Raw genomic sequence first — 27,408 nt, forward strand, 5'->3', positions numbered from 1 at the left:
ACAGGGAATGTGATGGAGATATAGTTTGGACAATGTACAAGGAGACCTCACAGACTGATGAAGGTCAGAGTGACAAAATTCTTCTTTACTGTTCTATCTGTTTCTGAATCAACTTTTAGCGAACCGTACACCTGAATTCCAGGGTCCGTCTGTTCCACGTCAACCCTTAAGGCCCAACCATTCACCATAAAACTCCGACCTTGAATTGACTTTGCAAAATGCAAGATCTCACATTTATACATATTCAATTCAATTTGCCATTTCTTGACGCACGTCCCAACTGATCAAGGTCCTGCTGCAATTTCTGAGAACCTTCCTCACTGTCCACGAGATCACATTATTTAGTGTCATCTGCAATCTTTCTAATCATGCCTTATACATTCTAAAATAAATCATTATACATATAACAAGCAGTAATAGTCCCAGCACCGACCATTGAGGCACACCACTAGTGACAGGCCTCCAGTACGAGTAGAATCTTTTCCACTATTACTCTCTACTCCCTACCATCAAGACAATTTTGTGTCTAATTTGCTATGTTCCCACTCCATTGCATGCAATCCACCCTTCCTGACCAGCGTACCACGTGAACCCTGATTGAAGGCCTTACTAAAATCAATTGGATTACGTATACCACCCTGCCTTTGTCAACATTGCTGGCCACTTCATCAAAGAACTCTAATAAATTTGTCAGCCATGGGCTCCCATGCAGAAAGCCGTCCTGACTGTTCATTATCACACTCTGCCTTTCGAAATATATGTTTATCTTATCTCTCAGAATCTTCTCAACTACCTTACCCGCAGATGTCCGGTTTACTGTTCTATAGTTCCCAGGTTTTTCTTTGTAGCAATTTATGAATAAGGGCATGGCATTCCCTATTGTCCAGTCATTCGGGATATCACCCGTGGCCATCGATGGTGTAAAACTATCTGCGAGGCCGCCACAATTACTTCTCTATCCTCTTATAATGTTCTTGGGTATATCTGGTTTATAGAAATACTGTGAAGTCTGAAACAAAAGTCAATTTCTCAAAGGTACAAATACCCAAGTGTGAGAAAGTGACTTAATGATGTTTAACATAACAAATTAAAGATTATATTAATCATAAGAAGTGACTTCAGAGGAAATCCAGACATTGGGGAAACCTGAGAAATGTCAGAAATTTACAGTCCAGAAAAGGAGGGATATGAAACTGATAAGGAAATCAAAAAGCAAACAGACATGCTAACAAACAGGAACTCAAAGGCTGCATCAATCTACGATCTATATTTCAAAGGAAACAAAATAAAAACATGGTCAAATGTGGAAATTTGTAATCGGGAGACGAGATATTATTGTGGAGAGCATAGAAATGGCCGGGAAATAACCAATTACTTTTCATCTGTCTTCATGGAGGAAAATCACTCAGAAATACCAAGTGATCATATCGACCTTCAGGAGTTAAAGGCATAAAGTTAATTCATATCAGTAACAAGGTAGTAATTGAACATGGAGCTGGATTGAGCATTGCTAAGTCTGACGAAACAGATGTACTTCCAATCAAAATGTCAGAAATAAATCACCAATAGAAGTATTAATTGCACTGTCGATGACTGTTTTATTTTACTGTACATTCCAAAGAGGCTAGAAAGCTATTGTAGATAAATGGAAGGTAATGAACGTGATCCAACCATGGTATGTAGATGAATGGAATGGATCGAGCCACGTGGAAAGGGAAAAAGTGATCGTGTGAAGAAATGCAAACCAATTAACTTGACATCTGTAGAGACTCTTTTGGAAACCAAGAGATAGGATGTGATATTGGATATTTAGAAATTAACAGCAACATTGGAGAGAAGCAGTATGCATTTTTGAAAGGAAATCATACTTAATAACTTCTGAATTATGTAAGTGGAAAGTTAAAGTTGGGTTAATCTTCAATTAAAGGAGTCAGAACATCGATGCAACGAAATGTTGAACTAGTTTTATAGTGTATTGGTGAACGTATACCTGGACTATTGTGTACAGATTTGGTGAACGTGTACCTGGAATATTGCGTACAGTTTGGTGACCTAATCTGAGAAAGAATGTGTGTACTCTAAGGTTTAAAGAATGAGAGGTGATCGCAGTGAAGTTTTGAAAATTCATAAAACATATGATAGGGTGGCAATAAACAGGATGTTTTTTTCTGGCTGTCTACTCGACATTTTAGGAAAAAAATGGCAGGATAAGGGACACGCCGTTTTAAGCTGCACTAATGAGGAAACACTTCACTCGGAGAGGACTGACTAACACAGGGGCATGGAAATCTGCTGGCAGGGCAAGTTTAAAGGTCAAAGATGTTTCCTTTTAAACATGCCTGAAATGAAGGTCTTTTGTTATCTGGGATTATCTGCTAAGGTCTTAGATGAGAAATCTTATTGAACCAAGATTTTCAGAAAAGTGTTTCAGCTGTTGACATATTTTCTCTTGTAAAGGAGACTAAAGTTAGAGAAATTGAATGAATGTGATTTGTTGATATAAACACAAATATTATGAAAATATCAATCCATTTATAAAGATTACACAGACACATATAAAGACGTCATCAAATTATATAAAGAGGACACTTCTTTTGCTAATGGAAGGCACTGTGCACAACAATTGCAATGATGCACCTGCATACAGCATACAGTCTATTATCATCCATTCCAGAGAATGTTCATGGAAATCGGACATGGTCCAGTTTGGTGTTCAGTTGACATTATAATATTCTTTCACACAGAAAGGGACAAAATATTACCTGCCTCAGAAGCAGCAGACAATTGGTCTCTCTCTCTTACCTTTTTCTGCCTGAAAACAAGGTGAAAGAGCAGAAAATCCGTGAGTCATCTTTACCACTCGTGGACGATTACAGATGAGGATTCATAGGAATCTCTCCACTGCCCGAAGGAAAAGGAGTTCAGCCAAATCCAACTGTTCCAGGACGAAATCTTCATTCCCAGACATTTGTGTGAGCAGAATAACTTCAAAGGCAGAGAAACATTTGGGACCCTCGATAATTTTACGATTCGTTCAGAGCTCAACTTTCTCTGTCTCACATTTTTGTCGAAATTTACCCAGTCTGACACCTATTTCATTGGCCGCAGCGCTCAACTGGTTGCATTTAAAATTTGCTTTCACCAGTCCAGGCGTGGAAAAAGACATCAGTGACCCTTGAACATTGGTCAGAACACGATCAAGAGATTCTCAAAGGGCTGTTAAAGTTTGTGATGACTGGATATTTCCATTTATTCAAAACATTTGAAAGATAAATGAGAGTAGGAAAATGGTACACAGACAGAAAAGTGCTGCTGCGACCATAATCAGATCATAGTGCGTGGTGGAGCGGTGACGCAGTGTTGGACGACCCACTCTTGCTCCACAGTCCCATGTTACTATGTTGCATTCAGTCCCTCACAGCTCCTGCACAGAAGCAGATGGGGGCCATTTGCTCCAAATACCTAGTCCACAGTAACACAGGATCACATTCAATCCCTCCAGACTGTCACACACGTTTTGGTGAGTGTTGGAAAATGTCATTTGGAAATCCAGTCTGGCTTCGAAAGACGCCTCTGGTTTGTTCACAAAGTGCCTCCTCTCTGCAACTCGTACTTCATTTGTTGGTCATGGTCTCGACCAAGATTCATTATGAATAAAGCCGCATACCTCACCCAAAGATGACTCAAAAGTGATTTGCTCTCGCTGATTGCAACATTCAATAACAGAACGTCGAGGAACATTACAACCATTAACTTTGTAATGACAGAAAATATGAACATAAGGAACAGGATCAGGTAATTCGGACGGTCAAGCCATTTTATACAATCATGGCTGATCTACTCTTAGCATTAACTTCCTCTTTAATGCCTAATCCATCACACCCGCGAGCTCTCTGACAGGTCAAAAATACATCTACCTACATCTACCTCCTCTTTAAATGCTTTCATGATTAAGCTCCCTTAACTCTCTAGCCCAGATAATTTCAGACGTTGATTTCCCTCTGTGAGAGGAAAAGACTCCCCACACAGACACCGTCACCTATTGATATGAAGAAGAGGTGAACACAGGGGCTCAGCAAAGAGTGAATGGCCTTGATACTAAGAGAGGATTTGACTGAGGGTGTCATCGGGACCACCTACTTATTTGAGTTTAATGGGAAACAGGTGTTCCCTCCCTACTGGTCGGCGTCTTTCAGAGCACAAAGAAAGATGTTTGTGGGCGGTGGCTGACAATCCTCACAGTCTCAGGACATCTCTTCAAGAGGTCCTCAGGTTCATTTCCTCAACACAAACATCTTCGGCTCCTTCGTCAATGTCTACGCGCCCACACCCCTGACACCACTCCCCCCCCCCCCCACCCCCCCATCCATCATAAGTTCAGGAGCGGTTCAGAACATTCTGACCCTCCTCAGCTCCTGAACCAGTCTCTGAATCCATGTGCAGCAAGACCTGGACAGCAGTAGTGTTTGTGCTGTTAAAGTGTCGGTAACAATCATGTAACAGCACGGCCAGACACTGCAAATTTCCAAAGTTAAAAGAGGAGCTCATTCACCTCCTCAAGATGGTTACCTGGATGTGTGGAAGCCACTCAGCCCATCGAAACGACTGAACAAGAAGAGGGACAGTCCATTCAATTGTGCTGCCTGTTCCCCAGGAAGAGGAGGGCTCTGGCCAGTGCATTGAACTGTTAAACAGGAACAGGTAGAGCCCAATACGACCATTGATACTGTTCCATGGGAGCCGGCGAAGGCCATTCAGCCCCTTAAGACATTTATACAGGAACATTTGAGTGTCGTTGATGCTCCAACCTGAAAAACCAATGGAGCAGAGAATGCACTCATAGACGGCTCAACAACGGTCCTCGTGGCTCCATTGCCTGTGGAACACATGATATTTTAACATGTTTCGCCGGCAGTGAGGAAGGAAGCCAAATGGTTTCTACAAAGTCTCAAAGAGGTATCTTCTATCTTTGAAGTCAGACCCATGTTCTCCATGGAGGTCGGAAGGTGATGGGAATTATTAACTGTTTATGCATGAAGGCATTAAGGCTCCTGTCGGGATAGTGGATTACATGACGTTCATAATGTGGGGTGAGGTTTGTCAAAGACTGACTCTCTCTCTCTCTCTCTCTCTCTCTCTCAAACTATCGACAATCATGTGAACCTAGTAGTAAACAAGCCAGGGAATTTATATACTATCACTGTCTGTTTGGAATATAATGAGTGACTGTCCATCCCCTTAAGGTTCAAAGCAATCACCTCTTATCCCTCAAAGCGCTACAGATTAATCCTCATGCACCCCCGATGGTACAATCATCCCAACAATTAGTCTGCTGAAACTCCTTGACACACTTTTTGCCAAGAGGATTATTCCGTATAAAAGAGAGAAAATCTTCCCACAATACCCCAAATACTATCTCAACAACACTCTCAAGGATGATCGCAATAATTCTGTTCCCTTTCTTTGCTGTCTCAGCTTGTTTCCTGTGCCGTAAAAAGTCATTACTTCTCACTACACTGCGAATGATGTGGAATTTAGAAGTTCCTTACGTCTGTACGTCAGCATCAATAACGTCATCACCAGAGTCATAACTGAGACTGAGAAGGAGACAGAAATATCCTTATAGTGGTTTGGGCAGGATTGGTGATTGGGGAGAATATGTATAAATGAAAATCTGAATGGAGGAAAAAGATCATGGAGATTAAGAACAGTCTGGTTTCTCTTCGCATATTGTTGAGTAAGTTGTGAATCGTAATTTGCTAGTTATAATCTGTAAGCAATAACATTTTTAACTGTATCTGAAAATGATGACTTCCAAATTCTAAAATGTGAATGTGAACAGCAATTCAGTTCAACTCAGTTTAATGGTCAGACGGAATGACTTACCAGGAACACCAACTATAGCGAGGATGGGATAGTAACCACCTTGTATAATCCAAAGGATACTTTCGATCCGTGATACTAATGATATCCAAGGCTGAGAAAGGTAATAAAGACCCCAGTATAAACTCCTGTCTGTTGTAATATTCCAGTCTAATGTTCTCAGATCCTGATCGATTATTTGAACATTCCAGTCTAATGTTCTCAGATCCTGATCTCTCCTTCCCCGTCTCTCGAGCTGCTGATCGCTGTTAGTCCAGTCATTGATGCTCCCACCCATACTGGGATAACACATTGAACCGAGTCCTTAATCAATAGAAGAGGCAAAACCTCCAGTGACACGTTTACGATTCACGGAGACTGACATAAATCAGTCACTGAACAAATAGCTCCAGCCAACGCCTTTCATTTCAATATTGTTTTATTAAAATTCAAAACAATTATTCAAACTTCCGCATTCTGGATGGGATTTGTGTGGGTGACTGATGGAACAAATCTTGAGGCTGGTAGATCAACTGAGTGTAACTATCAATCTGCCTTGGACGCAGGAGAAATGTCATATGTTTATCAGAACGTAAACATGCTTCTCTGTTTATAAATGGATGCTTCAAATGTGTTGCTGGTCAAAGCACAGCAGGTTAGGCAGCATCTCAGGAATAGAGAATTCGACGTTTCGAGCATAAGCCCTTCATCAGGAATAAGAGAGAGAGAGCCAAGCAGGCTGAGATAAAAGGTAGGGAGGAGGGACTAGGGGGAGGGGCGATGGAGGTGGGATAGGTGGAAGGAGGTCAAGGTGAGGGTGATAGGCTGGAGTGGGGTGGGGGCGGAGAGGTCAGGAAGAGGATTGCAGGTTAGGAGGGCGGTGCTGAGTTGAGGGAACCGACTGAGACAAGGTGGGGGGAGGGGAAATGAGGAAGCTGGAGAAATCTGAATTCATACCTTGTGGTTGGAGGGTTCCCAGGCGGAAGATGAGGCGCTCCTCCTCCAGCCGTCGTGTAGTTGTGTTCTGCCGGTGGAGGAGTCCAAGGACCTGCATGTCCTCGGTGGAGTGGGAGGGGGAGTTAAAGTGTTGAGTCACGGGGTGATTGGGTTGGTTGGTTCGGGCGGCCCAGAGGTGTTCTCTGAAGCGTTCCGCAAGTAAGCGGCCTGTCTCACCAATATAGAGGAGGCCACATCGGGTGCAGCGGATGCAATAGATGATGTGTGTGGAGGTACAGGTGAACTTGTGGCGGATATGGAAGGATCCCTTGGGGCCTTGGAGGGAAGTGAGTGTGGAGGTGTGGGCGCAAGTTTTACATTTCCTGCGGTTGCAGGGGAAGGTGCCGGGGGTGGAGGTTGGGTTGGTGGGGGGTGTGGATCTGACAAGGAAGTCACGAAGGGAGTGGGCCGGGGGTGGAGGTTGGGTTGGTGGGGGGTGTGGATCTGACAAGGGAGTCACGAAGGGAGTGGGCCGGGGATGGAGGTTGGGTTGGTGGGGGGTGTGGATCTGACAAGGGAGTCACGAAGGGAGTGGACTTCCCTCCAAGGCCCCAAGGGATCCTTCCATATCCGCCACAAGTTCACCTGTACCTCCACACACATCATCTATTGCATCCGCTGCACCCGATGTGGCCTCCTCTATATTGGTGAGACAGGCCGCTTACTTGCGGAACGCTTCAGAGAACACCTCTGGGCCGCCCGAACCAACCAACCCAATCACCCCGTGGCTCAACACTTTAACTCCCCCTCCCACTCCACCGAGGACATGCAGGTCCTTGGACTCCTCCACCGGCAGAACACAACTACACGACGGCTGGAGGAGGAGCGCCTCATCTTCCGCCTGGGAACCCTCCAACCACAAGGTATGAATTCAGATTTCTCCAGCTTCCTCATTTCCCCTCCCCCCACCTTGTCTCAGTCGGTTCCCTCAACTCAGCACCGCCCTCCTAACCTGCAATCCTCTTCCTGACCTCTCCGCCCCCACCCCACTCCGGCCTATCACCCTCACCTTGACCTCCTTCCACCTATCCCACCTCCATCGCCCCTCCCCCTAGTCCCTCCTCCCTACCTTTTATCTCAGCCTGCTTGGCTCTCTCTCTCTTATTCCTGATGAAGGGCTTATGCTCGAAACGTCGAATTCTCTATTCCTGAGATGCTGCCTAACCTGCTGTGCTTTGACCAGCAACACATTTGAAGCTGTGATCTCCAGCATCTGCAGACCTCATTTTTTACTTACTTACTGTTTATAAATGGAAACATACATCCTGGAACTACTGGCCAAGTATTATAACTTCAATAAAACATTGAGACAATTTTTATAGCTCATGATCTGTGGGGAATGTGTGTCTGAGAAACATAGTGTTATAACAGATAAATGGCGTGGATATATTCACAGCAAATTGAACGTGACAAATGCAATTCAGATTGTTATTCCAAGTTCAGAGAGAGGCAGACGAGGCTTGTGCTATTGATGTGAACGATGTTAGTGAACTGTGATGAAGTGTCATTTACTGGACTTCAATTCCAGTGTGATTATGGCATTGTGGAGGCGACAGAAAACAGATAGAATTGGAGGACATGGCAGTTCAGAATGGAGGGAGAGACAACAATATTCCCCATTCATCAGTATTGGAATGTTACACTTTATAACTCATATGAAGAACAGATTCAAGGATACATTTAAAGCGAGGAATGAGTAGTAAAACCTGATTTTTGAACATAAAATACAGGACAAAATGATTTTCTGTCCATATTAAACTATGGAAAATACAAAGAGATAAGATACACTCATATTGAGTTACATAAATTGAAGTGTGCATTACAAAACCACGAAGTGATGTGCAATCTTTCTCAATCATTATTTGGCCTACAGCTGAGATGCTGATTTCCCCTCTGTCAGTGATCCACCTCATTGACATTCTCTAGCGCAGTATCTCAATATCGAGCAGTATTCTCAGTTCCTGCTGCCGTTCACCCAGTCTGTTTAAATTAAACCAACTTCTCACCGCAAAAAAAAAAATCCTTTGGCCTTTTGGAATCTGTTTAACTGTCAGCAACTCAGCTCTGTGATATTATTGAAGATAAATGCTCTGGGAGCACAGCCAGTATCCGCACAGTGCTCACAGGGTATGGCACGAGATAAAGGCCTTGCTGTCCGTGAGAATTTCTAAATAAAACTTCCATTGTCTGTATATCTCCCCTCATGCTGTCTTCTGATATATCCAACTCACCCACTTTTAACATCCCTCCAATCGCTCCCTGTTTCCAAACTGTGCAGTTGGACAGCTTGATGTTCGACTGGGACAACACAACTATTATAGGACAAGCCAATCAGACAACAGCCAGGGAATTCCTTGAGGCATGGCACTCATCCACCGATTCTATCAACAAGCACATCGAACTGGACCCAAAATACAGGCCACTGCAATGGACAGCTGGAACTGACAACCAGAAGTGGAAGAGACAAACCACTACAAATGCCGTAGGAAACATCACAGTAGCGCTTCACAGGAGGCTCCCAAGATCTGAGGATGCCACATAGACAGTGGATTAAACGACTGCAACACAAATTCCCAGCTCGGCGAACAGAACCACAACAACGAGCAGCCGAGCTACGAATCTTTTCACAAATGTTGTGGCCATTTTGGAGAAATTGATAGAGCAGGGAACGGACTGATCCTTGGAGGGTCCGGGGTTTAGATGCTTCATTAACAACAAGAAAGGTTCTAAAAGTGGCTGGGGGCTGGGGGGGGGGGGGGGGGTGGAGGGTGGCATTGTTAATAAAAGACAATATTACGTTGGCAGAAAGGATGTTTGATAAGGACTCGTCCACTGAGTTAGTATGGGAAGAGGTTAGAAACAAAAACGAAGAGGTCACCCTGTTGTCAGTTCTCTGTAACCCTCTGAAAAGTTCCAGAGATGTAGAGTAAGGATTACAAAGATGATACTGGATAGGAGCGCAAATAACAGTAGTTGTTATGGAGGACTGCACCTTTCCAAATATTGACTAGAAACGCTACAGCTCAATTACTTTATATGGGTCCGTTTTTGTCCAATGTGTGCAGAATGGTTTCCTGACTCAGAACATACATAGGCCAACAAGGTACTAGGAAATATTGGATTTGGTATTGGGTAATGAACAAGACCAGGTATTCTCTGAGAAGTTAGGGAGGAGGTTACACAACTAATGGTTCGAATCTTTACATCGCCATTGTCTACAGGAATAGTGCCAGAAGACTGGACGTTAGCAAATGTTGTCCCTTTTGATCAAGAAATGGAGAAGAGACAATTATATACTTGACTTACTTTGGTTATGGGAAAAGTGTTGGAAAGGATTATAAGAGATAGGATTTATTATCATCCAGAAAGGAATCATTTGATTTGGAATATTCAACAAGGTTTTGTGGAGGGTATGTCATGTTTCACAAATTTTACTGAGTTCGTTGAGCAAGTGACAAAACAGGTGGATGAGGGTAAACTGGGGTATAAGGATTCAGTAAAACGTTTGATAAGTCCCCCATGTTAGCCAGAAAATATGGAGAGTGTTGCATTGGAAAAGCAGAACAGATGAGGCAGCGTCCAATAAGTAGGAGAGTCGATGTTTAATTTGTAAGCCCTTCATCAGGAATCAGTGTTCTGGTCTCCAGGATCTGCAGTCTTCACTTTCTCCAAACTCCTCAGATGCTGTCTGACGTGCTGTGCTTTTCCAGCACCACACATTCGACTCTGATCTCAAACATCTGTAGTCCTTACTTTCTCCCAGAAAATACGGAGACGTGGAATTGAGTGTGATTTAACGATTTGGATCATAAATTGGCTCGCTAAAAGAAGACAGAGGGTAATAGTTGATGGTGAATGTTCATCCTCGAGTTCAGTCGCTTGTGGTATACTGTGAAAGTCTGTGTGGGGGCGACTGTTGTTTGTCTTTTTGAAAATGACGTTAATGAGGGAATGTAAGGATGAGTTAGCAAATTTACGATTCGCAGAAAGGTTGGTGGAGCTATGAGCAACGCTGAAGGATGTTACAGGTACTGAGCTGTAACATTATATGTTCATCGACCGACAATGGGCAAGATAGCTTCCTTGTGTGATGTAACAATTCTGAGGTACTCTGACCCAAAATAAAAGCTTTAGGTGCCTGGAGAGACAATCTGGTCCAGTAAAGGATACACACTGCACAAACATCCATCATCTCTTCCTCTTCTCGGATATTCAGCGGCCTCAAAATATCGCTCCAAACAAAATAGATCGACTCAAATTCAAACAGTCAGGAGGACATTCATCCGAGGGGATTGTCATCAGAAGATTTCATGAATAATAAGATTTCAGAATAACACAAATAATAAAACAATGTCACAGCAGCATAATAATTGGCAGCAGAGTAAAACTTACATTTGCTAATAGTTCCAAGTTCAACATTGTGTTCTGTTTTTTGTCACCTTGCTATTGTAAGGATGTCATTAAACTGGAACTTTACAAGGATGTTGCCAGGACTCAAGGGTCTGAGTCATGGGGAGCGGTTGGATAAGCTGTGACATTTCTCTTTATAGCACAGGAGACTGAGATTAAGTGCTTTGAAAGTCTAGTCATAGCCTACATCAGTTCCAGTCTCCTAGCCTCGATGCCCTACAATTTTCCTACCAGTGGAATGGGTCCATAAAGGGTGCCATATAACTGGAACATCTGGACAACAAGGACACCCACGTCAGATTCCTGCTCATTGACTATAGGTTCACCTTCAACACGATTATTACCTTCAGACTGATCACAAAATTCCATGATTTTCGTCTCGGCTCTGCCCTCTGAAATTGGATCCTAAGCGTTCTTACCCGCAGTGCACAATCAGTGAAAAGCTGTAATGTGTCTCTTCCATGATAACATTCAACACTGAAATCCCAAAGGATGTGTCCTCAGCCCCCTACTATACTCCCTGTAAACCCACGACTGCATTGCCAAGTTTAGAATGAACGCCATCTATATGTTCACTGATGACACCATCATAGTAGGACAGGTATGCAGTAATGGCAAGTCAAATTACAGAACGGAAATAGAGGACTTTGTGATGTGCTGCACTGAGACCAAACTCTCTTTCAACATAGGCAGAACTAACCAACTGATCAATGACTTCAGAAAGAAAGGTGGAGAACATGCCCCCATCTAGACCAATGGAATTGAAGTTGAAATGGTGGACAGCATTAAGTTCCTCGGAGTGACGATAACCGACATCCTGTCATGTTAGATGTGACATTCGAGATGGCACGACAAAGCCTCTTCATTCTCCGGCAAGTCAGGACATTTGGCATGCCCACAAGGATCGTCACCAATTTCTACAAATACACCCCTGAGAGCAAACCATCCGGGTGCATAAAAAGGCTGGTGTGGCAACAGCCCAGCCCAGGACAGTAGGAGAAATGATAGAAGGTTGTGTGCACAGCCCATGCCATGAAGGAAGCCAATCTCACATTCGTTGACTCCATGTACACGGCTCACTGCTGCGGAAAGACTGGCAACCAAAAACCCATCGCACATTGGATCACCTACAATCTCTTCCATCATGCAGACAGTACAGAAGCTTAAACACACAAACTAGCGGCTCAACAAAAGCATCTTTCCAACCATTATAAATCTGATGAATGAAATCTCTGACTTCAAATAGTGCTGATCTTAATCACGTTGACCTTGCCTATTGCATGCCATTTGTGGTGTAGCCTGCATGCCTCAATCTGTTTTCAGTTTACCCTCTGATCTGTATGCCCTTGCTTATTGTAGGAGCGAGATTCCTCAGCTAGGGACAGTGAGACTGCAGGCACACAAGACACAGACAGGGAGTGGACTTGAATTCAAGCAAAAACTGGTTATTGCAGGGAGATCTTCCTCAAATCTGGCTTTGACATGAGAAGTCAATTGTTTCCTTAATCCTTACTTCATATCAGAGGACGGTCGCTGCTCCCAGTTACCTGTCGCTGTGGGTGTTGGGTACCTCCTGTTTTCATCTGGTGGTGGGTGGCCTTAACAACTCACCTCAGAGGGTTCGTCGTTTCCTGTTTGGGAGGTTCTGCCCTCCTTTCTTCCTGCAGCACTAACACTAAAACTACGGGCAATTTAGCATGGCGACTTCACCTAACCTGCGCATTTTGATTCTGGGAGGAAACCGGAGCACACGGAGGAAATCCACGCAGATATGGGAGAATGTGCAAACTCCACACAGAGAGTCACCTGAGGCGGGAATTGAAGCCGAGTCTCTGGCGCAATGAGGCAGCAGTGCAAACCACTGTGCCACCGTGCCGCCCACCTTCACCATTCGAAGAGCTCCTGTATCCTCACCGTGCAGCTGCCGTTTCCCCCTTTGCTTGGAGGTTTTGGTGGCCTGGCGCGTTTCCCTCCGCCTGTTTTTTTTTATATAGGAATCCAATCCTCTCCCTCCTTGGTTCCATCCTCCTCCATTACCTCCTTCTGTCCTGTAGGAGCTTGGATTGGCTGCTGTGCCTATCTTCTGGCCGCTGTCTTCTCCACTCCAGCCTGTCCTTCCTTTTGGGTGCCAGCAGACACCGTTCCCTTGCTGGTTTGTGCTGCCTTGCTTAACAGTTTCTGTCTACCTCTGACCATCTGTGCATAGGTGGCGGACTCTCGTCTTGTGCAGGCCTTGTACAAGTGGTCCGCCTCTCCACACAGATTACAGTTTTTGGCCTCTTTGCATTTCTTGCTCGGGTGACCCTCCTGGTTGCAGTTCCGACAGATAGTGACCCCTACAGTCAGCCGCAACGTGGCCTGACCTCCCGCAGATTTGGCACACTTTTGGCTGCACTCCGTATGTCAGATACCCTCTGCCCCTTCCGATTGCAAAGCTGGAGGGTGGGGAGAGGATGCTCCCTTGGCATCGACCCTCAGGGTTATCCTGACCTACCGCTTGCTGGTCCAGATCCTGAAAGTGTCCACCACATCAGTGCTTTCTGCCTCAACCTGGACGTATCTTCTCAGGAAGGTGAGGACATCAGCTGCTGGAACGTGGGGGCTGTACATATGAATCGTAAGACCCCGACTGCTCTGTGCAGGACGCGCACACAACAGCGGACACGATAGAGAACAAAGGCTCCCCTTCCTTCTCGTTGAAGACCTTCAGGAGCTGCCTGAACTGCTTCACGATCCTGAAGGTCACATCGAAATAGCGTCCCCAGGAAAATCCTACATGCAACACACATCAGCTGCTTCTAACCCACAACACTCGAACAAAATCCTCTTCACAAATACCATCCGATTGACAGGTGTATGATTTCCCCCACCTTCTTCACAGTCACCCTGATTGTGCTGCAAATGTCCTGGCCTAGGCTGCGGGCTGCTGCTGAGGCCATAGCTCCGAGCTTGGCTGATCCCTGAATTGGCGATAGGCCGAAGCCAGCACGAAGATATACCAAGAGCAGGACAGCACAACCAAACGCTCCTCCAATGTCCAATCACGACCCAGCGATGATCTCGACGAGCTCTGATGAGTCGCAATTCGACACCCGTCCTGATATGAACAGACACTTGATCTTAGCCAAAAGGGACTCTATTAAAACTCTTGCTGAAAATCCAAGTTAAGTTCCTCTATTGCTTTTCTGTAATTAATCTACCAGTCAGTTTCTCAAATATGTTTCCTATTTCATCAATGTGCGTGGATTTTTTTTCTCTGCCCATAATTTCAGGTCCAATAATGTTCCCAAATTCGTTTATTTATTAATTTCTTTTCTCCTCAGTCTCAGGTTTTCTCCTATTGCTGGGAAGGCTTGGTTTATGCCTTTATCGGTGAAGACAGAAGTGAAGTAGTTAATTTATGTTTCTCTCTTCTTCATTCTCCATTCCCTGGTTTCAGACTGTAAGGAAGCTGACACTTTGACTAAAAAAAACAGCTGTTGTCTATTCACCCTGTCCATGCCCCTTGCAATCTTATCCACTCAACTTTCTCTGCTCAAAGGGAAAATACTCGAGCTTATCCAGCCTCTCTCCACATGCTCATGTGTTTCATCCCAGGGAACATCTCAGTGAATCTCCTCTGCACCTCATCCAATACAATCACATCCTTCCTGTAATATGGCTGCCAAAACTGCACACAGTATTTAATTTGGCCTTACCAAAGTGCTACATACCTCTTATAATCTTTGGGTCAACGAACAGAGGCTATATCTACGGTCCTGTCTAACTCATCAAAGATTATATACAGTCACATTCAAGGATGTGTGGAGAAGCATCCTCTAAACTTCCTAGTGTGCAGCCATTCATTGAATTCTCCCCTATTTGCTTCCATCTTCCAAAGTGAATCACCTCATGTTTATCAGCGTTACATTCCATCTGCCATTGATCATTTTCATCTGAACAATCCACCTGTACCTTCCTGTAATATAAGGCCTTCCTCCTCATTGCCAACCACCCTGTCAATCTTTGTTTCCAACACAGACTTGCTTATCATCCTACCCACTTCACATTCACTTCACTTATGAATACCACAAATAATAAGGGACACAGCACTGATCTCTGTGGTACACCAGGGGATATTGGTCTCCGGTCACACAAACAACCTCCTACCACGAAGTTGAATTTCGATGCAACTTGGCAAATCACTAATAGGTCCTCCCTTTTCCCTGGTTATTCTGTTTCAGATGACATACATGTAGAATATCTGGGGATTCTCCCTAATCTTGCCCTGCCAGAAGGTTTCCATGGCCCTGCATGCGTCAGTCCCCTCTCAGTGAAGAATTTCCTCCTTATTGGGGTCAAAATGGCCTGTTCCTTATCCTGCTATTATTTTCCTTAAGTACAGAGTAGGCAGCCAGAGACACATTCTATTTGTTTCCACCTTGTCAAATGTTTCGGAGATTTTCTAAATTTCATTGTGATCACCTTTCGTTCTGTGAAACTGGGGAGATCAGAAGACAGGTCCCCCCATCAGAAAATGTTAGCATCTGAGGGATTAATCTAGAGAATGTCCATTGCACGTCCTCTGTGATCAGTATACTCTTTCTGAGATTGGTCACCCACAGTGTACACAATTGTCCAAGTATACTCTCACCAACACTCAATACGACTGCTTAATGATGACTTTACCTCTATATTCAGATTCCCTTAAACGAAGGATATACTAATTTAACTTTGCAATTTCATGTATTCTTCAAATACTATTTGCGTTAATTGCATTACGAAGTCACTGTGTGATTTCTTGCAGAAAGACTTCTGAAAATCCAAATGCACCCCTTCCACTGTTTGTCCATTATCGATGATTGTCGTGTATGATTTCTCTGTCAGAAATATATAATAATTTTCTGCGATTGTACTGTTAATTTCTAAATACCTAATATCACATCTTATATAGTAGATTCCAACTGTTTCCCTATATATGTCAGATTAATTAGTTTGCAGTCCTCTGCATTATCTCTTCTTGCGTGCGCATAGAGTTGGATCATGTTTACTAACTTACAGTTATCTACAATGGCTTATGGCCTTTGCAGGATCTACAGGAAAATAAAACACAGTCACAGACAATTCAATTAATATGTTGTTCTGTTTCTGACATTTTGATATGAAATATATCTGGCCCACGAGACTTAGCAATGGCCAATCTAGATATACTTTCAAATACTGCGTTGTTGCTGATACGAATTGACTTTATGTCTTTCGTTCCACAGCTCCCATGTGATCACTTGCTATATCTCGGATATTTCCTGGGGCTTTCTCCATGAAGACAGATGCAAAGTAGCTCGCTAGTTTTTCTGCCATTTCCTTTTACCCACAATCAATTCTCCTTTGCCTTACAACTTGCCACATTTGACCTTGCTTTTGTTTTTTTTTGGTATATGGATCGTAGATTTAAGGAGTGTTTGTGTTTCCCGTTTCTTTGTTTTCATGTTCTGTTTAATTTCCTTTACACTTTCTTCATCCTTATTATCGGAAAAGTAAATATCTCGGAATGTTCAGGTTTGCACAATATCTGGGATTCTGCTGAAGCTGCTTCCTTTGATTTAATGCAATCTTTAATTTCTTACATTAACCATCATTGAGTCACCTCCCCTTTCTTTGATGTTTGTAACTTAATGATATGTACTGATATTTCAGACATTGCAGTATTTTTATCGATAACAACCATTATTTGGCTCACACTGAATGTCATATTTTATTTTTCCAATTCACTTGTCCCTCTCATCCCCAGGCTTCCTTGATATTTGAGTGCAATGTTCAAAAATTGTAGATTGCATGCAGACGCCTTGTAATATGCAATATATTAATGTCACGATTCCTCAAAAGCTGCTTAAGAGCAAGGTTATTAATTAGTCCTTCTGACCGCACAACACCACACCTGAAAATACGTGCTCTCTAGTTTGATTCACAACATATTCTTCAACCTTCCTCATACACATTTATGAAATTTATTTTTCACAACATTAGCAATCATTTAGTTAACGCGGTTTAGATGCAATTTTAGATCATCCAGTATCACTGCAACACAGACAATATTTGCATATCATTTTTTCAGAGCATAGGATGCTCAGAATTTGCACAACAGTTTTGGTTTAAATCCGTAAGGCACAAATGTGTCTTCCTCCTTGTTGTTTATAAGATCGATGAAAACTGATTTTGATTAAGCTGAGGGATGTGGTCTGTGGTGTTATTAGTGATAGACTTGGACAAGACATTGGGGAGGCTCACCCCGATGCTGAGATGGTCCGAAGAAATGCCCATCAATACAGGACAAGCATCAATAACCTGCCCCGCTCTACCAGGACAAGTGTTTTCGTACTCTCTCTACTCCCTCACACTCACAGTATATCTGTTATATTCCTGATGAAGGGCTTTTTCCCGAAACGCCGATTTTCCTGATCTTCGGATGCTGCCTGACCTGCTGTGCTTTTCCAGCTCCACTCTGATGGACATCTTGTTTCCAGCATCTACAGTCCTCACTTTTGCCATATCTGTTATAGCACCTACCCCACAACAAGGCACTTGCTCCACCACTCTCACTATCGCATGCAACACTCTCTTTCCTTCACTCTCACTGTCACTGAAAACAAATTGAGTTTGAATTTATTCTTTTGCCAACATCGAACCAGTAAGGCGATATAAAAATGTGGACATTTTGAAAATTGGAGAGGGAGCAGATGCCACCGAGACGGAAGAAGCCTGTGGATCAATCATCTTGCTCTGAAAGATATTAGGAAATACTCACTATCAAAGATATTTTTTCATAGGAAACATATTCACAGTAAAAAGCAATATGACGACCCAGGGATATCAACAGCCAGCAGATGATGTCACAGAGGACGGCAGTGGCTGTGTGGTTTTGAAATTTAGTTGATGTAATCTCCAAAAAAAATCTTATTGAAACAGCATATAGTTATTGAGTTAGAGGCAGATAATAATCAGTTGTGCGGGGGGTTAGATTTGTGAACAGTTGTGTAATGTTCACTTTTAGAGATAAAAATAAATTAACATTATTTTCTTTAAATAGTGAAATTTGGGAGTTCTCTGTCACTCATATTCTAATAGATTACGAGGTGAGGTGAGCTTTCCTGGGCGTTTGGTATAATTAACAGAGGGTTTCACCGCCATATCTTTACATTTGCAAAGACCAACAGAGAGCAACGAAAAAAGAAATAAGGAGTGAGAAGATGAAATATGAGAGTAAGTAAGCCAATCATGTAAAGAAAGGCTATAAGAGCTTCCTTCGATACACAAAAGGCAAACGAGAGGCAAAAATGAGCATTTGATCACAAGAAATTGTCACAAGAGAGATAGTAGTGTGGAACAAAGAAATGGCTGAGGAGCTGAATAATTACTTCGTGTCTGTCTTTACGGTGGAAGACACGAGTAATATCTCAAAAAAATGAAAAGAGTACGTTTACAGAGCTAGGTATGGTGGCCATCACCAAGGAGAAACTTTTGGGAAAAACTGAATGGCCTGAAGGTAAGTAAATCTCCAAACCAGATGGACTCCAATCCAGAGTTCTAAGCCAGAAAGCTGATAACACAGTGAAGACATTGGTAGTGATCACGCAAAACACGGAGATTCCCAGAGGACTGAAAAATCGTTAACCTTTGTTGAAAAAGGGAGTAAAGCAAAATACGGAAACTTACAGATTGACTAATCTAAACTTGGCTGTAGTATGATCCTGGAATCCATTGTGAAGGATGTGATTTCTGAACACTTGGACGGGGATGGTAAAGTAGGACAAAGGTAGCATGGTTTCATCAAGGGGAGGTCATGCCTGGAAAACCTGGTAGAAAACCTTGAGGACGTAATGAGCAGCTTCGAACATGGAAAGCCAATGGATGTTATTCACATGGACTTCCAGAAGGTCTTTGACAATTCGCCGACAGGAGGCTACCGATAAGGTAAGGGCCCATTGTGTTAGAGGCAAGGAGCTAGCATGGGAAGAAGTTTGGCTGTCTGACAGGATGCAAAGAGTGTCGATAGAAGTGTCCTACTCAGGTTGAAAGTTGGTGACAAGTGGTATTCCATAAGGCTCAGTGTTGGGACAAGTTTTCACTTTATACATTAACGAAACAGATGAAGGAACTGAAGGCATTCTGGCTGCATTTGAAGATGATACAATGATAAGTATAGGGACAGGTGACGTCGAAGAGCCAGGAAGGCTCAAGAGGGATTTGGAAAGGTTAGGATAATGGACAAAGAAGTGGGAGATGGAGTACAAAGTGGGAAATTGTGGGCACATGCACTTTGGTTAGAAGAATACAAACATGGGCTACTTTCTAAATTGGGAGAAAATTCAGCTATGAGGAGTGCATCGGGACTTGGGAGTTCTACTCCAGGATTCTCTTAACGTAAACTTGCAGGTTGAGTCAGTAGTTAGGAAGGCAGATGTTTTGATGACATTTAGTTTGAAAGGATTTGAATGAAAAAGCAAGGACGTACTTCTGAGGCTCTATAAGGCTCTTGTCAGACCATATTTGGAGGATTGTGCGCTGTTTGAGCCCCATATCTCAGGAAGGATGTGCTGGCCTTGGAATCGATTCAGAGGAGGTTCACGATAATTGGGCCCAGGAATGAAAAGCTTAACATATGAGAACGTTTGAGGACTCTGTGTCTGTTCCGGATGGAGTTCAGAGGGATGAGGGGAGATCTAATTGAAACATACAGGATACTGAATGGCATGGACAGTGTGCATGTTCAGAAGACTTCTATTGGTAGGAGACTCTTGGACTCAAGGACACAGCCTTAGAGTAAAGCGAAGACCTTTTAAGAATGGAGATATGGCGGAATGTCTTCAGCCAGAGAGTGGAGAATCTATGGAATTGATTTTCACAGAAGACAGTGGAGGACAGGTCATTGAGTATATTTAAGACAGAGATAGATCGGTTATTGAGTATGAAAGGGAGAAATGGTTACAAGGAAAAAGCAGGAGAATGTGGTTGCGAAACTGGTCAGCCATAATTGAATGGTGGATCAGACTCGATGGGCTGAATGGCCTAATTTCTGTTCCTATGTCCGATGATCTTATGGTCCTAAGCCGCAACCAATTGCTTCCTCTCTATCACTTTGGTCCTCCTGACAGCAAAGTGCAAGAGTAAAAAAATCTCTGAGTCATCTTTATCAAACAGGGAGGACTCCTGTTGAGGATTCATGGGAATCGCTCTGCTGCTTGAAGGAAAGGAAATTCTGCCAAATCCAACTGTTCCAGGAAGAAGTTTCATACTAGCAGTTTGTTTGGGTAGAATAACGTCGGATTAAGAATAGCAGGTGGGACACATTATCACTTTTTCATTTTATATGATTTCAACTACTATGAAATATTTCCTTATCCTTTCTCGGCTTAAGACATGTGCGTTTGTGTGTGTGGCTGTACGTGTGTGACTCTGCGTCTCGCAATTTTCGAGAAAATGACCGAGGTTACACTTCAAACCTGTTGTAACCAGTGGAGAGGTCGGACTGGAAAAGGAAACAGTGACCCTCCAACAGTGGTCGGAGCAGGAATGGGAAATTCTCACGAGGCCGTTCAAATGGCAATTATTTTCCCCAGAGGTTTCATCCCACGATGGCAGCTCAATGCCACCACTTCCAGCGTAATTAGACATGGTCAATAAATGTTGGCCTGTCAACAACACCCACATTCCATGAACAAATCAAAAATGATAAACTGCAGCAGAATTTATTGGATGCGAACAAGACTGATAGATAAATGCCTGTGCTGTCTGTGTACTTTGACTGCGTGCAGATTCTTGGTATTGTGCCTGGGTGTTTGCATTTATTCAAAGTTGAGTTTGTTCAACATTTGACAGACATGTGAATGGAGGAAAATTGTGGGCAAACAGAAAGGTACTGCGGAGACCACAATCAGATCAGACATGATCTTACTTTCTGCACGAGAATGACATAGTGTCTAATGACCCACTCCTGCTCCTAAGTCCATGTTCCATTCAGTCCTTAAAACTATCTGTAAAGGAGCAGATAGAGATCCGTTGCTCCAAATAGCTGGTCCCGAGGGACGCAGGATATCATTCAGTCCCTCAACACTGTGTGGTTTCGGTTGGGTTCGAAAATGTGATGGGAAACCTAGGCTGGGTACGAAAGAGTCCTCCGACCTCTTTAAAGAGTGTCTCGTCTCTGTAACTGGTGTTTCATTTGTTGGTCATGTTGTAGATCCAGATTCACTGTGAATTCCAGGTTCTTATCTCGCCCAGAGACTCACAAAACGCTTTTCTCTCACTGTCCTCAACAGTCAATAACAGCACTTCTCGGTAAATCGCAATCATTCACTTTCCAAAGGCAGAATATGAGAAGATAAGAAACAGGAGTCGGTAATTCGGATGCTCACGCTATTGTGTGTGATCATGGCTGACCTACTGTTGGCATTAACCCCTCTTTAATGCCCAAATTCTTTGCTCCCCCTGATCTCTGACAGGTCAAAAATCGTTCTATTTCCTTTTTCAATACTTGCAGTAATCTCGCTCCCCTAACTTTCGAGACGTGGGATTTTATGATATTCTCTATCCTCTGTGATAAAGAAACACTCTCCACACAGACACCATCACCTATTAACATTAACAAAAGGGGTTAACGGACATGCTCAGGTAAGATGGATTCACCCTGATCTGAAGGCAGGATTTGACTGAAGATTTTATCCCCAGAGACACTTAAGTATCCAGAATCATACACCCCGAGTAAAATAACAAATACGAGCCATGGAGTTTATCACCTTCTCAGTGTCTGTGTAGAACATATGGAGTGAGTGTCCATCACAGTCAAGTTTCAATGCAATGACATTTTATTCTCTGACAGTTCTACAGATTAACCTTCACTCACTTCTCCTTTACCATCAGCTCAGGTATTAGTCTGGTAAAGTTCCTTTGCAATGAGATCATTTCTTTTAAAGGAGAGAAATCTGTGCACAATACCCCAAATACTGCGACAACCATACTCTCAGTGATGATCACAATAATTCCTTTCCCTCACTTACCGGTCTCCGTTTCTTTACTATGACGTAGAAAAACCCATTCCTTCTCTATGCACTGCCATTGATGTGGAATTTAAAAGTTCCTTACATCTGTATGTCAGCTTCAGTAAAGACAGCGCCAGAGGTGCCCGTGGAGATGTAAATCACTCTTGGGGAGAGAGTCAGTCAAATAGAGAAATAGGGAATGGTCACCTACCTGAATGGAAATGAAGTGTAGAAACAATGAAAGCAGGTACAGGAAGGGAGCTAAATTTACTTATGTTCTTCCCTCATGGCGAGGCCAGAATGTTATATGGATCTTGAACTGAATGGTTCGTTCAGCTGTTCTACATGACAGTAAAAAGTAGAACACGCTGACGTGGGTTTGCACAGATGTAACTGGGGAAGTATAACCCATTGACTTCTCGGAAGGACATGAAGCAAGCAGATTTTTTTTCTCGCAAATGATGATAGTTTATTTCGATTACATTTCTTTCCTTCATGAGATATCAACAGATTATTATTCTGTGCCTCTAGCTTATGTGTCAATGGCTTAAGTAGGATGCAGTGTCGGCATGTCTGACAGATACTCTGCAGTGAACAAGTTCAACATACTCAAGTCCAATTATTCTGCACTTGAAACGTCATTAGAAGGGACTTGATAAGTTACATCCAGATTTACTAAAGGCACAATTGATGGTTTATTCAGAAGTTGCACTGAGGCTGAAGAAGAGACAGGGATTTTATGATGATATTGGACAGGATTAGTGACTTGGGAGGATATAGAAATGTAGAACTGTGCAGGGCTGGAAGGATTATGGAGTTTGAGAACAGTCTGGTTCCTCCTCACATATTGGTGAGTAATTTGCTCGTTATAATTTGTGAGGAATGGAATATTTCATTGGAATTGAAAATGTTGACATCCACCTTTCTAAATTTTAAATAATATGAGCAGCAATTCAGTTTAACCTGGCTTAATTAACAGATAGAATGATTTAACAGGAATGCCAACTACAGCAAGGATGGGCTAGTAACCATCTTGAATAACCATCAGTACATCTTAGATCCGAAATGCTAACGGCATCCAAGGCTGAGAAACCAGTAAACACTATCGGATATATTCCTGTCCATTGTTGGAACATTCCAATCTAATGTTCTCAGATTCTGATCCATTGTTAGAACATTCAAGACGAATGTTCTCAGATTATGATCTATTGTTGGAACATTTCAGTCTACTATTCCCAAATTCTGATTTCTTCTCCCCCTCTCCCTGGAGTTGATGATCCCTGTTAGTGCTGTCGGTGATGGTCCCCCTGCTACTATGGCATAACACTTTGAACCGAGTCCCTCATTAATAGAAGAGGAAAACTCTCCAGTGACACCTTTGGGATCCACGGAGACTGACATCAATCACAGTTGCTGAACAAATTACTCCAGTTAAGCCCTTTTAATGCAATACTTCTAACTAAAATTCAAAATAATGATTACAGTTCACACATTCTGATAGGATATGTGGGGGCGACTGAGAGAACAAACGTTGGATCTGGTCGATCAATCGTGTGTAATCATTCAATCTGTTTTGCATATGAGAGCAATGCCAGTGGTTTATCAAAATATAAACATCTGTTTCTGTTTATAAGTTGAAACATACAGTCTGTGACGACTGATCAGGCATTACAATATGAATAAAATGTTGAGAGAACTCTTATCGTCCATAACCTGAGAAGAAAATATCTCTAAGACTGCATGCGGTTATAACAGACAACGACATTGACGCATTAACTGAAAATTGTACCTAAGAGACAATGGGGAGTGCAGATGCTGGAGAATTCAATGGAAATAAAGCATGGTGGTAGAAACGTCACGTAGGTCCGGCAGCATCCGAGGTGCAAGAGAGTCAACGTTTCTGACAGGACCCTTCTTCAGGACTGGGGAGGGGGAAGGGGCTGAGAGAATATGGACGTTTGGGTGAGGCTGGGGGAAAGGTAAGCGATAGGTAAGTGATGGTAGGAGGTGATAATGATAAGTCGGCGGGGAGTGTGGAGCGGAGGTTGGGAAGGAGGTTGGACAGGTAGGTTCCCTCGAGAGGACGGAACTGAGTAGGAGTGCTGGATATGGGAAGTAGATGGGCGAGGGAGATTGGTAAATCAGCGAATCCAGTTTTCATGCTATGTGTTTTTAGTCTCCAGTGGCAGAAGATGAGGTGTCCCTGGTAACGTCCTGGTAAATCTCTTCTGATCCCTCTTCAGTTTAATAATCTCCTTCCTATAATAGAACTGCACACAATACAACAGAAGAGGCTTAATCAATGTCCTGCACAATCTCAGCATGACTTCTCAACTTCTACTCTGAAAGGTCTGAGCAATGAAGTTACCTTAAACACCCTGCACCATAAACTTCAAAGAATTTAACTGCGCCCTGGGTCCCTCTTTTCTATATGACTACCAAAGCCCAGCATTAATTGTATAAGCCCTCCCCTGCTTGTTTTACCTCGCATTTATCCAAGTTAAACTCCATCTCCCACACTTCAGCCCAGTGAGTCGTAGTGCAGAGTGTCTTTCAGGATTTCTTTCCCTAATTCTGCAGACTACTGATAATAGCCATTTAAACCGGAAATGATACCCAACCAATTAAAGATGTCCAATTGTTTATCCCAATGGCACAGCGAATGCACTCAACATCCTATAGTTGAGGCTAATAACTTGTACTTGTTTTCAATGAGAAATGCCCCCTATATAATTTGGAAATGTTAACCAGAATTTAATAAACCTATATACTTAAAATAAGACCCAAAATCTGGGCATGGTTTAGGCCTTGTGTAGTGGGTGGCGACCACGTTTCTAATCCGAATCTCTGGATTCGATTCCAGTCTATGAACGTATGGTAGTGTCCCTATCTCTGGAGAAGGTGGTGTGTATTCATGTCCTGTGGAGGTGTGTCACAGCTTGTTAGAACAGGCTGAGGAAGAAACACACAGGAGAATCATGTTACAGCCTTCCGGGCAGCTGTTGAATGATGGTAGAGTCCCTATCACTGCGCCGAAATTTCTGGTTTCAAATCCCATAGAGCTGTTTCATAATATGTCTGAACAAGTTGATTGAACTTATTTGGAATCGTGCCTTGTACGACTACTGAATTTGAGCATTTAGACCCAGGAGGACTGAAATCACCACCAATCGTCTTGATTATAGTCACATTTGCAATTCTTAGCGGTTTACAAAATTATGAAGCGCATGGATAGTGGGAGTGGTCTAGATTCTTTCCCCCAGGGTATAAAACTAGAAGGCATAGGTTTAAAGTGGGAAGAGAAAGATTTCAAAGGCCATGTCGAGCAACATTTTTTTCCTGCAGAGGATGGTGCTTCTATGGAATAAGCTGCCAGAGGAACTGGTCGGGGCAGGAGCAATTACATCCTTTAAAATGCAACTTGGTGTCTATGTGAAGAGTTGGATATGGGACAAATGCTGACAAATGACACTAGATTAATTTAGAATATTTGGATAGCACGAACGAGTTGAAGCGTCTGTTGCCCTGTTGTACATCTCTATGAATCATTGACTGAATTAAGGAAGATCACTCTGTAATCTTCAATTTTTCACCATTATTCAAACACTGCCCACTGCACAGCCAACCTTGATGTCATCCGCAAAGTTGCTAAATATACCTTCTGTAATTCTCATGTAAATCATTTATATAAATGTCAAACAAAAGTCGACCCAAAAATTTTGCCTGTGGATAATCGCTGCTCGCAGGCTTCCAGTTCGAAAAACAACCATCCACGACTACCCTGTCTCCTGCCATTTAACAGGTTTACACAGATATACGCACACACACAATCACACAAACATACATATAGCGACATAGACACATGTCTTTAAGACAAAGGTTAGATCCAAACAACGAACAAGAGTTACAGTGATAAGGCGGGAAAATTGTGTTGAGAAACGCACCACACAGGATCAAACAGAAAAGTAGACTTGATGGGTCAAATGGCCTCATTCCAATTTTCTATGCTGAGTGGCCTTCAGGTGTCAGGATTATTTTCCCAGGGGTGCAGTAGAAGCTAAGATTTATAAATATATGACTCAACATTCATTCGGGCTGTGGGATAGGTCTGATGGTCTGAATGGTCTATGTTTGTTCCTATTTGCTGTGCCCTTATTGTTGAAAAGAGGAGGTGACTTGCTGTTAGGTTAACACACTTTGAAATGAAAGGGGTCTCCTATTTCCATTTGAGAAAACGTTGTTTCTTTCTGCTTTGGGTTGTGCGATCTGTGGCGTTCCATCCCCCAGGAACAGTGAAGACTGGGTCATTGAGGATATTCAAGGCTGACCTTGACTGATCTTTGATGGACGGGGAGACAATGTTTATTGGGAACAGACTCGAAAGGGATGTTCAGCTACAATCAGACCAGCCATGAAGTTTCTGAATCGGGCAGCAGGCTGCAGGGGTCGAATGGCCAACTGCTGCTCCTATCTCACACGTTGTTCTGTCAATTCATCTCTCGAGGTTGTTACAGAGTGAGAGAAAGATCCCATTGAGCCAGTCAGCATCGTGACAATATAGCAGGGGGAGGCCATAATGCACCTCCATGAGGTTAGACAGGAATAGATTGAAGTATTCAAATCATTTCAGTCAATAACACAGCACAGGATGAAACCATATAACTATCCCAGGCTGTTATGCAGGAGTAGGGGCGCCCTGGGTAACGTCAGGAAATGCAGAGTAGAGATCATTACTCATTTTGTGTTTGGAAAGCTGTAAGTAGTGAAATTCTTCAGGGATCTGTGTGAGGTCATCAACAAATTACAGTCCATACCAATGAATCTGATGAAGGGGATGGAGCTCAGTTTGTTCATGCATCAGGATAGTCATTCAATAAGATGCCAAATGGAGACAAATCGTCTGTAATTGGATACAGACAGGGGAGGGCAGGACGTCTGCAATGGGATACAGAGCTGAAAATGTGTTGCTGGAAAAGCGCAGCAGATCAGGCAGCATCCAAGGAGCAGGAAAGTCGACTTTTCGGGCATGAGCCCTTCTTCAGGAACGTTTCGGCTCATGCCCGAAACGTCGACTCTCCTGCTCCTTGGATGCTGCCTGACCTGCTGCGCTTTTTCAGCAACGCATTTT

The sequence above is a fragment of the Hemiscyllium ocellatum genome, chromosome 36 (assembly GCF_020745735.1).
Source record: "Hemiscyllium ocellatum isolate sHemOce1 chromosome 36, sHemOce1.pat.X.cur, whole genome shotgun sequence".
NCBI classification, from domain to species: Eukaryota; Metazoa; Chordata; class Chondrichthyes; order Orectolobiformes; family Hemiscylliidae; genus Hemiscyllium; species Hemiscyllium ocellatum.